Here is an 11594-nt window from a genome sequence, read left to right on the forward strand (position 1 = left end):
GGGGTTGCGATCCGTTGCCAGTCACGAAAAAAGACAAAAAGGAAAAAAAAAAAAAAAAAACTAATCTGAAATCTGAATAAAATATAGATTTGGGTACATAATAGTGTATTAATATTGGTCCATTAATTGTGACAAATGTACGATACTAATGTAAGATTAGTTGGCAATAGTGGAAACCGGGTGTGGGAAATATAGAAACTCTCCGCACTATCTTTACAATTTTTCCATAAATGTAAAACTATTCTAAAATTAAAAGTTTATTTTTAAAAAAGACAATAAGTAAGTAGACAAATAAATATGAAAATAAACTGTGGTAAGTTCTCTGAAGTTCACAGGACATTATGATGGAGATAATAAGGATAGAGTCTGCTTTAGACAGAGTAGTTAGCAACTCTTTGAGATGATACTTACATGGAAAAATAAGAAGCAAGAAGAGAAAGAAGATCTCTGCAAAAGAAAGAATATATCTAAAGGCCTGGAGGTGTGAAAGAGATTGGCCTTTTCAAGAAATTAAAAGAAAAGCAATGTAACTAAAGCATAATAGGCAAAGGAAAGTTCAGTCAACAGGGGCCAGATTACATAAGGTCTTGGATAAATCTACTTCATTCTAAGTAAATAGAAAGCCACCAGAGGCTTAAAGCAGAGGTGTAAAATCATTCAATTTACTTTTTTAAGTTATGAAGCTGCTCTGTGGAGAATGGATTGTAGAAGGGTTAAAGAAAAACAATGCAGATCTCATAGATGGCTCCAACATTCTTTGGTTCTTAACCCTGAACCATAATATTTTTCAAAACAAAAATCATTCTGGAGAGTTAAACAATTAAATTCACCTATTTGCATAAATTATTTTATTTGGATAGTGTCTGCCTTCTTTCTTTTTACCAGTCTGCTTTTCTTTCCATCATAACCCTTCTAGAGGCATATATTAGTCTGTTTCTGTTGCTTATAATAGAATACCTGAAACTGGGTAATCTATAAAGAAATAAAATTTATTTCTTACAGTTTGGAGATTGAGAAGTCCAAGGTCCAGGGAACACACCTGGTGACGACCTTCTTCAACTCAGGGTATCACACAGTGAATGGATGAGAGAGAGCACTAATCTCCTCACATGCTCTCCTTTTAAAGCCATCAGAACCACCCCCACTACCACCCATGAAACCATCAACTTATTACTCCATGAATGAATCAATCTACATTCCTCACAATCTAATCACCTCTTTAAGGCCCCATCTTTCAATGACCATAATAGGACTTCCTGCCCTCTTAACACTATTACAATGGAGATTAAGCTTCCAACACATGAACCTTTGGGAGACACATCTGACCCATACCAAGGCTGTTGAAAATTTTTATGCCATTTGCTAAGTGCTCTGTAATAAAATTCCTGGAAATTTCAAAGGTAGAACATAAAATAACCAAATTGTAAGAGGCGGAAAATGGTTATCTATTAGATTAGCATACCAAAAAAATACAGTCCAACCCCAAAAACAAAAAGTAAGCAGCAGCAGCTGCCACTGCCACCCACCAGTGACAATTCAAGAAATGACTGCAGATTCTTTGACACTTCTTCCATCAAGAGATGGAGTCTAGGCTCTCTGCTTCCACCATCTTGCAATGTGATACCCTGTGTCACTGAAGCCACCACAAAGGAAAACCCTCATCAGATGTGTTCCCTGGACTTTGGACTTCCCAGCCTCTGAAACTGTAAGCAATACATATTGTTTCTTCATAAATTAAGAGACACAGAGAGAGAGAGAGAGAGAGAGAGAGAGAGAGAGAGAGAGAGAGAGAGAGGGAATCTATGTTCCCTCCTCTTGCCATCAAGAGATGGAGTCTAGGCTCTCTGCTTCCACCATCTTGCAATGTGATACCCTGTGTCACTGAAGCCACCACAAAGGAAAACCCTCATCAGATGTGTTCCCTGGACTTTGGACTTCCCAGCCTCTGAAACTGTAAGCAATACATATTGTTTCTTCATAAATTAAGAGACACACAGAGAGAGAGAGAGAGAGAGAGAGAGAGAGATGGAATCTATGTTCCCTCCTCTTGAAACTAGAAGGGTTTGTAACTAACTTGCTTGTGACCAACAGAATGCAGCAAGGACTTCACAGGCTAAGTCAGAAAAAGAGATGCAACTTTTTCCTTGTTCCCTGGACAATTCCTGCTGGTGTCCTGAGCCAGTCATGTTAGCAGTGTAACTGCCCTGAAGCTATCATAAACTAACCCATGTAGAGAGATCACATAGAGGCTCTGACATGACCAGAAAAGAGGAATGCCCAGCCAGCCCCCAGCTATTCCTTCCAGCTCCAGTCACCATCTGAATAAACACACGACAGACCCTGAAGCAAAATCATGCAGCTGAGCCCATTCCCAAACTCTTGACCCACAGACACCATGAGATAATTAAATTATTGTTTTGTTTTGTTTTTTTTCAGCCTCTAAGTTTTAGAGTTATTTTTTATGCAGCAATACTAACAAGCCTTTATAGCAAATTTATGATGATTTGTTCAAATAACTGGGAAGAGGAGGAGAAGAATTTGTTTGACTAACAATAAGGTTGAATTTTCCAGATAGAGACCAGCTTTCATTTATTTAAGAGATTTTAAAAAGCTATGTAATAACTCACAGAAAGTAAGGTACATTTCTCCTGAAGTCAATACAATTGGCCTTAAGGGGCCAGCCCGGTGGCGCACTGCTGTAGTGCGCCACTTGGGAAGTGCGGTGGCGCTCCCGCCGAGGGTTCGGATCCCACGTACAGACCGGCTGCTCACTGGCTGAGCGAGGGGCGGGAGCAACACCGAGGGTTGCGATCCTGTGGCCGGTCCCGGTCCGGTACGGGCGCGACACTGAGGGTTGCGATCCGTTGCCGGTCACGAAAAAAGACAAAAAGGAAAAAAAAAAAAAAAAAAACCTCTACATTTTCTTTTCCTGCACCATGATTCTTCTATAGCAAAAGAGAATGGATAAATATACTTGCCAGGCCACTGAGCAGCACTTTAGCACACTACTCATTATAAATAAGAGTGTGCTGGATGTTCTCTATTGGCTCCACCCTTCACCCTAGGAGGCTGACCTTTATAGCCTATATAAAATAGGCTCCTTTACCCCTGGCTTCTAATTGGGTTTAGTATATGAGAAGCAACAACAAAGATCTCTCTAGGTTCCCACAACTACTCTCTCTCTTTGCCCTGCTGGCTCAAACATGATGCAACTTCCTATCATTGCCAGTCCCTCCATGCTGCTCTATTCCTTTTTGGATTCCCTTAACCCTTCCCATACTATTACAAGTAGTCTTTTCATTACTCTTTGGCCTACTGTGACAGTGTTAACTGTTTCCTACCAAGACCCTAACTGATAGGGAGGGGTACCTAACTCAGCCTGGGGAAGTCTGGGAAGAATTCTCAGAGCAGATAATGCTTCAGCTGTCTTAAAAGCTGAATAGATTAGGCAGGAAGACCAATTATTCAATAGGGGGGAGAGGAAGAGGGGGAGAAGAATTTGAAATGCATCTCTTAATGATATGGATGGGGTTTTCTTATTTTCAATGAGATCATATATCTATGAGTGAAAATCACTTACTGCTGGAATGAGGGTGAAGCATAAATTCTATTCCTACTTTTTATAAATGTTAGTGCTAAGAAAATTTATTCACATAAATAAGTAGATGGGAATGAAAGGAGTTTTGTTACAACAATGCCATTCCACTATTTTAATTCTTTGAGTCACAGAACAAAAAAAAATCACAAAAATCTACAATTTTAAAAAAACTTTCTGGAAAATAATGGCATTTATTTGACTTTCCTATATTTTATGAAAATTATTTTAAATGATCACCTAAAAACTTGATAAAGTCCTTTAATTTTGTTGAAAATAAAGAATGTAAACTACCTGACTTGTGAAAAGATGTTACCCTGTGGTTGGAGTCATTGCCTTCTCAACAACCTCACCAATATTCTGATTTGTCTCTTTGGTGGCCTGGACTGGAAAGCTTCTCACTACAGGACAATGTACTATTTGGAATAGCTGAGCAATGTACCTTTCTTTTGCAAAGTAGAAGGTAGAAAATATGAAAGACTAATCAATTTTTGAATCTGGAAACTGAGCCCCCTTAAAAATATCCATGGGCTTTCATTCTTTTATTTCACCCTCACTGCATACACCACTAACTGGAGTACTATTTGGTTATTTCATCCATCAAGTCTTGTCTTGTCTGTCTGTTTACACTGCAAGTTCCCTGAAAACAAGATCAGGGCCCTAACTTCTTGAAATCCTAGGGCCTATACCTCAGCGTTAGGTGTATGTAAGACTCTCAGCAACTACCTGTTGAATGAATATGTACATATGAACATATTTCGTCACTATTCCTAGTCATCTTTCTGGCTAGGGAAAACAGACTTAAGAGTTAACCAAACTGGAAATCAAAAGAAACTTGAAATATCACCAACCCCATTTTAAAGCAATAAAAAGTTGGTTTCCTACCTACCTAAAGTAAAAATAAAAATTTAAAACAACTAGGAAATGGAAAACTAAAAGATGTAAGACTTCAAATTATATTACAAAGAATTTTTGGTACATCTATCTTCATTTTTAAAGAATTGAAATGGCCATACCAACTGCTCCCTCAAAAATCTATTACTACTCTCTTGGTAAGATTTAAGGAAAAAAACTTCATCAGATAAAAGATGCTCATTTTACTTTTACTGGTTCAGAATATCTATAAAGACAGAATCTGAACAGGATCTGAACAGTAATTAAATGAGATAATAAATGAAAACACTTCAGAACCTTACAGCTATGAAAAAAATATTAAATTATCTTCCTAAATGACAGACTCCTTATATATGTAAATTTTCTTAGGTAATACTCCAGAAACAGATTTTTTTCCAGTGAATATCAGCTTGATTTTTATTTTGTTAAGAAGCAAAATTTATTAAATTATCTTCCTAAATGACAGACTCCTTATATATGTAAATTTTCTTAGGTAATACTACAGAAACAGATTTTTTTCCAGTGAATATCAGCTTGATTTTTATTTTGTTAAGAAGCAAAATTTGCAGAGTATGGTAAAAGAGGTCTATCCATTAAGTCAAATACTGACAAATGAACACTTCAGTCCTATATCTTCATAGCTTAATGCGGTCAAAATTACTAAAGTATAAATGTCAGTTAATTCAATAATGACATCACAAAGAGAGATCCCATTATTTGTTTCAAATGAGGTCCTTAAGACCATGAAAGCTTTTTTTAATTTCATAATTCTTTAATTCACAAATATTTATTGAGGATGTACTCTGTACCAAGTACTGTGTTAGAAATGGTATTGTGAATGTATCAAATGCCATTTTACTTTTCTTAAATTTAAAAAAGATTTTTCCCATCCTTCCTTTACAAAATTCCCGAGGTTCAGTTTTTAAAAAGCTCTATCAACCTCATATGTGGTATTAGATTGATATGATTCTGAATAATCCAACCAATCAATCAGTAAGTTCTCTTCTTTACTGGAGGAAGAAAGTTAAAGCCTGATGACATAAGATCATATGAAAATAAAAGCAGAACTAATTAACTACTGTTTGCAATTCTAATATAACAAGTAAAAAATTTTGTATCTGGTCCTACAACATGTAGCACTTAAAGAGTTTATATAAGAAAGCTTATACTAAAGTATGGATTTTCATTAAAAGCTGGAGTCACCTTTCACAGTTTCTAATTCTTCAACTCCATTTATTCCAAGTACACTCATTCAGACTTTGGGTTTCAGTTTTACAGGCCTGTACTCACTCTTGACACCTACCTGTACAGAAATATCCCCATCTACTGGCAAGAGGTGAAATTACAAGCTATTTTTGAAAGTGCCAGCCTGCTACAGGGCAATGTATAATGTCATAGAGACTTGATCCAAACAGCTCCCCCTTCCTAAACGCCCATGCCCCCCAAATCCTGAGCCATCCAAACTATTCTCCAAAGCTCTTTTACTTCTTACCAAAATTTGGGGAAAGGAAAGAACACAGAAATACAGTTTGTTGAATTACTTCAAGATCATTTTAACACAGTAGCTAATTATATTTTATTCCCGATATGAACATTTTATGATTCACTGGCATTCTATGGGATACAAGAGATTCATGCCTATTTAAAAAGACATATCATTTAAATCAATATCTATGTTAGTCACTGTTAATGTTGTACCTGCTCCTACAAAATGTAACATATAATTGCCTTTGACTAACTTATTTAAAACACAATCTTTGGTCAAAAATGACCATATATTTAAGTAAAACTTTACAGCTTGAGCAGTATTTTTCACATAATTTCTTACCCAGCAGATTCCTAAAATAAATAATACTGTCATTTAAATCATGCATTTATAACTAAAGGCACTGGCACAGAGAAAATAAATGATTTGCTTAAAGGCACAAACTTTATAAGTGGAATAACTAGGATCTGAATACAAATTTTATGCCTCCAAGTTCTATACTCTTTCCACAATATTCTGACTGCCTCCTACAAAATAATCAAGTATATCTTATACAGAAAATAAGATCTGGCTTATGGAATTCTGCTTTGTGACAGTTCCCAGGAATGTACTATAGTAAAAAAAAAAAAAAAAGTCTGCTTAGATTTCAATAAAATTAAGTTTCTTCCTTTCTTTTTTTTTTTTTTTTTTCCCATGCATTTGAGTCTTCCTACAGCTCCCATGGTTTGTGCACGCACACACTCACATATACACATGCATGCACACACACATTCACACACATTCATACACTTACATTCACACATGCACACACATTCACACACACATTCTACATTTCCCCCATACCCCTGGCTATAAACACTTCTAACATTTTGAGATACATTCTTTCAGTCTTTTTTTTTTTCCCCACCGGTAAGAGGATCGCAACCCTCGGCACGGTGTGGTCTGCACCACGCTCAGCCAGTGAGTGCACCAGCCATCCCCATATAGGATCCGAACCCGCAGCCTCGGCACCACCAGCGCCGCAGTCTCCCTAGTGCGCCACTGTGCCGGCCCACCACAGCCTTCTAAAAAAAGAAAAAAAAAGATCAAACTTCTTGGCAAACTATAACAAGGTCCTAAATGGGTTGGTCCTTGTTTAGAGCCTCATTCAAACTCAGTGTGTTTAGAGCCTCATTCAAACACATGTAGGATTATACAGAACTACTTATAGCTCTCCAGCACTCATTAAAGAGAATGACAAAAAGCTCTTAACCCATGCTGACACAAAGATCCTGCCTTCATGGAGCTTACAGCATAGAAACAATAAACGTCCATTAGTGAGTTAGGTGTGATACTAGAGGAAGAACCCCTTGGAGTCACAGAGGAGAGGTCAACTCAGGTCAGGAAAAGTTCTAGGGAGTTTAGAGTAATCCTTGAGTTGAGACTTAAAAGATGAGCAAGAATTGCAAGGAGCAAGGGTAATCCCAAATGAATGATATATACTTAGCTTTCCGCACAAATTCTAAACAGGCTTTATAGACGACTTGGGTTCTGACATGTACTTAACCTCTCCCAGTCTCAGTTTCTCCTACCTCAGAAGTAAAAGTGGTAACAGATGTAAACTTAACACTGTCTGGCACTTATAAGCATTCTATACATATCAGTCATACAGAAACACATAACAATACTGGCTACAACAGTATATTTCAAGAGTCCAGCATTCTAAGACAGTTACAGTAAACAAAAATGAGGGCAAAGAGAGAAAAGCCAGTAAGAACAAGGCTAAACAATCTATCACCATATCAGCCAGGGTCAAAATAGTTCTCTCTACAAACCATGATGATATCCTCACACTATATATTACAACACCACAATAATTTACATTCATAATGATACTGAATCACAAATAAAACATTAAGTTCTGTTAAGTGTGGTCTATTTGAAAAGCGTAAAACATACTACGTCTTTAAAAGATTCTCATCAAAAATGACGAAACAAGGGCTAGATGGTTAGCTCAGTTGGTTAGAGAGTGGTGCTAACACCACCGAGGTCCAGGGTTTGATCTGATCCCTGCACTGGCCAGCTGCCAAACAAACAAACAAACAAAAAACACTAAAACAAAAATCTGTGTAGCCTAAGTGTGACCCTCCATTTACTTTGAAAATTGAGTTATATGCTAAATATGCAAAACTATATGCTAAAAAAATGAGATGTTAGTATGTTGTGATAATAATAGCTCAACCAACAGGAAAAAAGTAGAAGTCTTGATTAAAACACATACACACACACTTCATTCACCATGAAAACCAAACTACATAAAGCTCCTAAGCATGTTCTACTGTCTATCTTAAAAGGGTTAGACTAGAAGGGAGAACCTAAGAATAAGGAAGGAGCCACATTGGCTTTCTCCTCAGAAACAAAGAAAATAAAATTAATTGGGGACATTCAGATCACTAACACCCCTAGAATAAGTCATCATGGTGTACAGGTACATTCATACTTAGAAACCTGTGAGAAACAATGAAGTTGTAATTTTAAGGCCCTGAGTCAATAAAATAGTCAGTAAAACAATATTAAGATACTAGTATATCAAAAGTGAGATTTTTAAAGTTAATTTTCCTAAAGTTATAGTCAAGGTCAACCCCCTTACTGCCAACAGTTTCATAAATTAATAACATGAGGAGCAACATATAAAAACATTGAATTTACAAAAAGGTCTGAAATAAATGTTCTGGAGAAGTAATCTGTTATTTCTCCATACCTAAGAATTTAAAATATTAGATATTATGCTAAACTGCTATTTCTAGCCTTTGGTTTTCAAAAACAATAATGGTATAAAAAATTACCCCAAATTTTATTTCTATAACCAAATATAAAGAATATTTTCTATCCAAACCGTTGCAAGAAAAGCCTTATATAAGATATTCATACAAGGGTGGCGTTGCTGCTAAGCTCGTGTGCGGCCGAGGTGTCTGCAGCGGCTGAAGCGAAGAGAGTTTGGCGCGATGTCTCACACCATTTTACTGGTACAGCCTACCAAAAGGCCAGAAGGCAGAACTTACGCCAACTATGAGTCTGTGAATGAATGCATGGAAGGTGTTTGTAAAATGTATGAAGAACATCTGAAGAGAATGAATCCCAACAGTCCCTCCATCACATACGACATCAGTCAGTTGTTTGATTTTATCGATGATCTGGCAGACCTCAGCTGCCTTGTTTACCGAGCTGATACCCAGACATACCAGCCTTATAACAAAGACTGGATTAAAGAGAAGATCTATGTGCTCCTTCGTCGGCAGGCCCAACAGGCTGGGAAATAATTGAGTTGGAAGCATTAGGGGGTTGGGGGTGGCTTGGAACACAGGTATGTACAGCTTGCTGTAGTGGAAGTTTTGTATTATAGTAATCCTGTTTCCGTTTTGTTATACTCTAGCCAAGATTGAATGTATTAGATGAAATGTGACGATCTTATTCAATCTGAAGCCCCTTTTGCCCCCTTTTTTTACTTTAACATTTTTTTGATGATTTAGATGGAAGTTCTTTGTCAGTTAATGTTGGTTCCAATCCTTCAAAACTATTCATATCTGCTTTATAACATTCACTGTAGTAACCCTTCTTCAAGATGGGGTAGGGGGTGGTAACACAGTTTAGTTTTGCCCTCAAGATAAAGTCTTAGTGAAAAATAAATGTTCTTTAGTTATATTAAAAAAAAATATTCATACAAGTATAATGCTATATAAAAATTTTACATTTTATAATCAATTTGCTTTGGAAGTACTGGTTGACATTCACAGCATTACCATACAACCCATTTAAATGATCAAGTGTCAATGCATTATAGAGAACAAGAGAAGTAGCTTGATGGACCAAATCAGATTTTAACCACCAATGGCCTGAGGAATCTCAAACTTGCAACTAAATTAGCCCTGCTTTCCTAAGCATCAAATACCAATTGATGATGATTTTAGGACTATGTGAAAAAGACTAATATCTTTTGTGGGCAGAGATCTCATGGCTCAAATATTTCCTCGTGTGTGTGTGTGTGTGTGTGTGTGTGTGTGTGTGTGTGTGTGTCTGTGTGTGTCTGTGCAAGAATTGTTTACACCTTTCAGTAAAGGGGCAATTCTACATTAAGGATATAATTGAATAACTACAGTTCATAATGCACCTTGGAATCATAGGCACTCTATAAATTTAAAATACTACCATGGTATTAATCTAAATAAAGCAAAGAACAATAATTTTAAAATATCTTATAGGCCAATTGTATTGTAAACCAAATAAAAATCCACTGTAGGACTCGCCCCTCCCCCCCTTTTTAGGTGATTTTTTTCTCTATTAGAGAATACAGACCTAGATGAACTGTTAAACACTTAGTCTAAAGGTATGCCAAACACTTCTTAAGGTCTTAACAAAGAATCAACTTTTTTTCTAAACAAAATGAGGCCTAGGTTAAATATTTTATTTGGCTTCTCAAGATGGACTGAGAAGTTGGGCACCAGCTCCAGACCAATTCCTGGACGCACATCAAACACTGCCCTGTCATTTATCCAGTCAGTCAAAACAATCTTTTCCATCTAACCCTTTAATATTTATGTCCTAAAAAGTTGCTAATTGAATCCAGCTCTTGAGATCTATTTGTTAAAATCTATACCATCTAATTTGTAAACGATGAAAAAATATATGTTAACTTTACTGGCAAAACAAGAGATTCCACCATATGTAACGTAAGGGGGGAGGACAATGGTTTTAATATTTGTCAAATTTTAAAAGAAAACTATTCTAAGACAAATTCCCAATGGTTTTTAAGAAATTGAGAGTACTTCAAACTGTTTTTACAATTAAGGGGATGCAGAGTATTTTAAATTCCTCAGAAAAATCTGAATGTACAAAATCACTCTAAATTTAATCCAATGCTACCTCTCCCACCAAAAAATAAGTGTAATCTTTTCTCCTAACAAACTTTACTCATAAATTTTTCATGTGCAGGGGGCTTAGTGTCCAGCCCACTTAAGTACAAGCTTTTGTCTGTGCAGGGCAGACTGCATTTATTAGACGCCCACTGCGTGCGGCGCTCTCTGAGAGGCTGGAGCGAGTAAGGTTAGAACGGAGTCCGCTGCCCTGCGGGAATTTAGCGTCTTTCAGGGAAGGGAAGAGACACTGTCCCCACACCGACCGTTCCAGGAAGTCCCTAGGAGTGCTTTGCTCCTCGTATTGTAGTTGCCACCTTCATCCAGGACTCACCTGTTGGACGGGATCGGGTTACCTGCCTGCTCCGGCTCTTTTTCCAGTTGCAGCGCGAGGACAGGGAGATGATACTAATGCTTTAAAGGGGTTGCTAACAAAATAAATCTTGGAGAGCAATGTATGAAAAGTTTCCCATATAGTACTGTATTTCGTTATCTGAGGAGGAAAAAATAAAAAAAGAAAAAAGTAGACCTTACCCTGTAATTGCACTGCTAGAAACTTATTCTTGACGAATAAGTAACAACAGAAAAGATGTTCTTTGCAAAGTTTGGTTAATAACAAAAGATGGATAAGGGAACAGCCTAATGGCAAATTATATTACATCAACCCCATTGATTTTCATGCGGCCGTTTAATCGAGTTTATATATAATGCAAAGTTTAAAAGCAGAATA

At 36.9% G+C, this 11594-nt stretch overlaps 1 pseudogene; it reads left to right on the forward strand.

The window, feature by feature from the left end:
* Positions 1 to 8921: 8921 nt before the first annotated feature.
* On the forward strand, positions 8922 to 9436 carry LOC103593822 (annotated as a pseudogene).
* The last annotated feature ends 2158 nt before the right edge of the window (positions 9437 to 11594 follow it).

Source organism: Galeopterus variegatus, unplaced genomic scaffold (assembly GCF_000696425.1).
Source record: "Galeopterus variegatus unplaced genomic scaffold, G_variegatus-3.0.2 Scaffold1424, whole genome shotgun sequence".
Classification (NCBI taxonomy): Eukaryota; Metazoa; Chordata; class Mammalia; order Dermoptera; family Cynocephalidae; genus Galeopterus; species Galeopterus variegatus.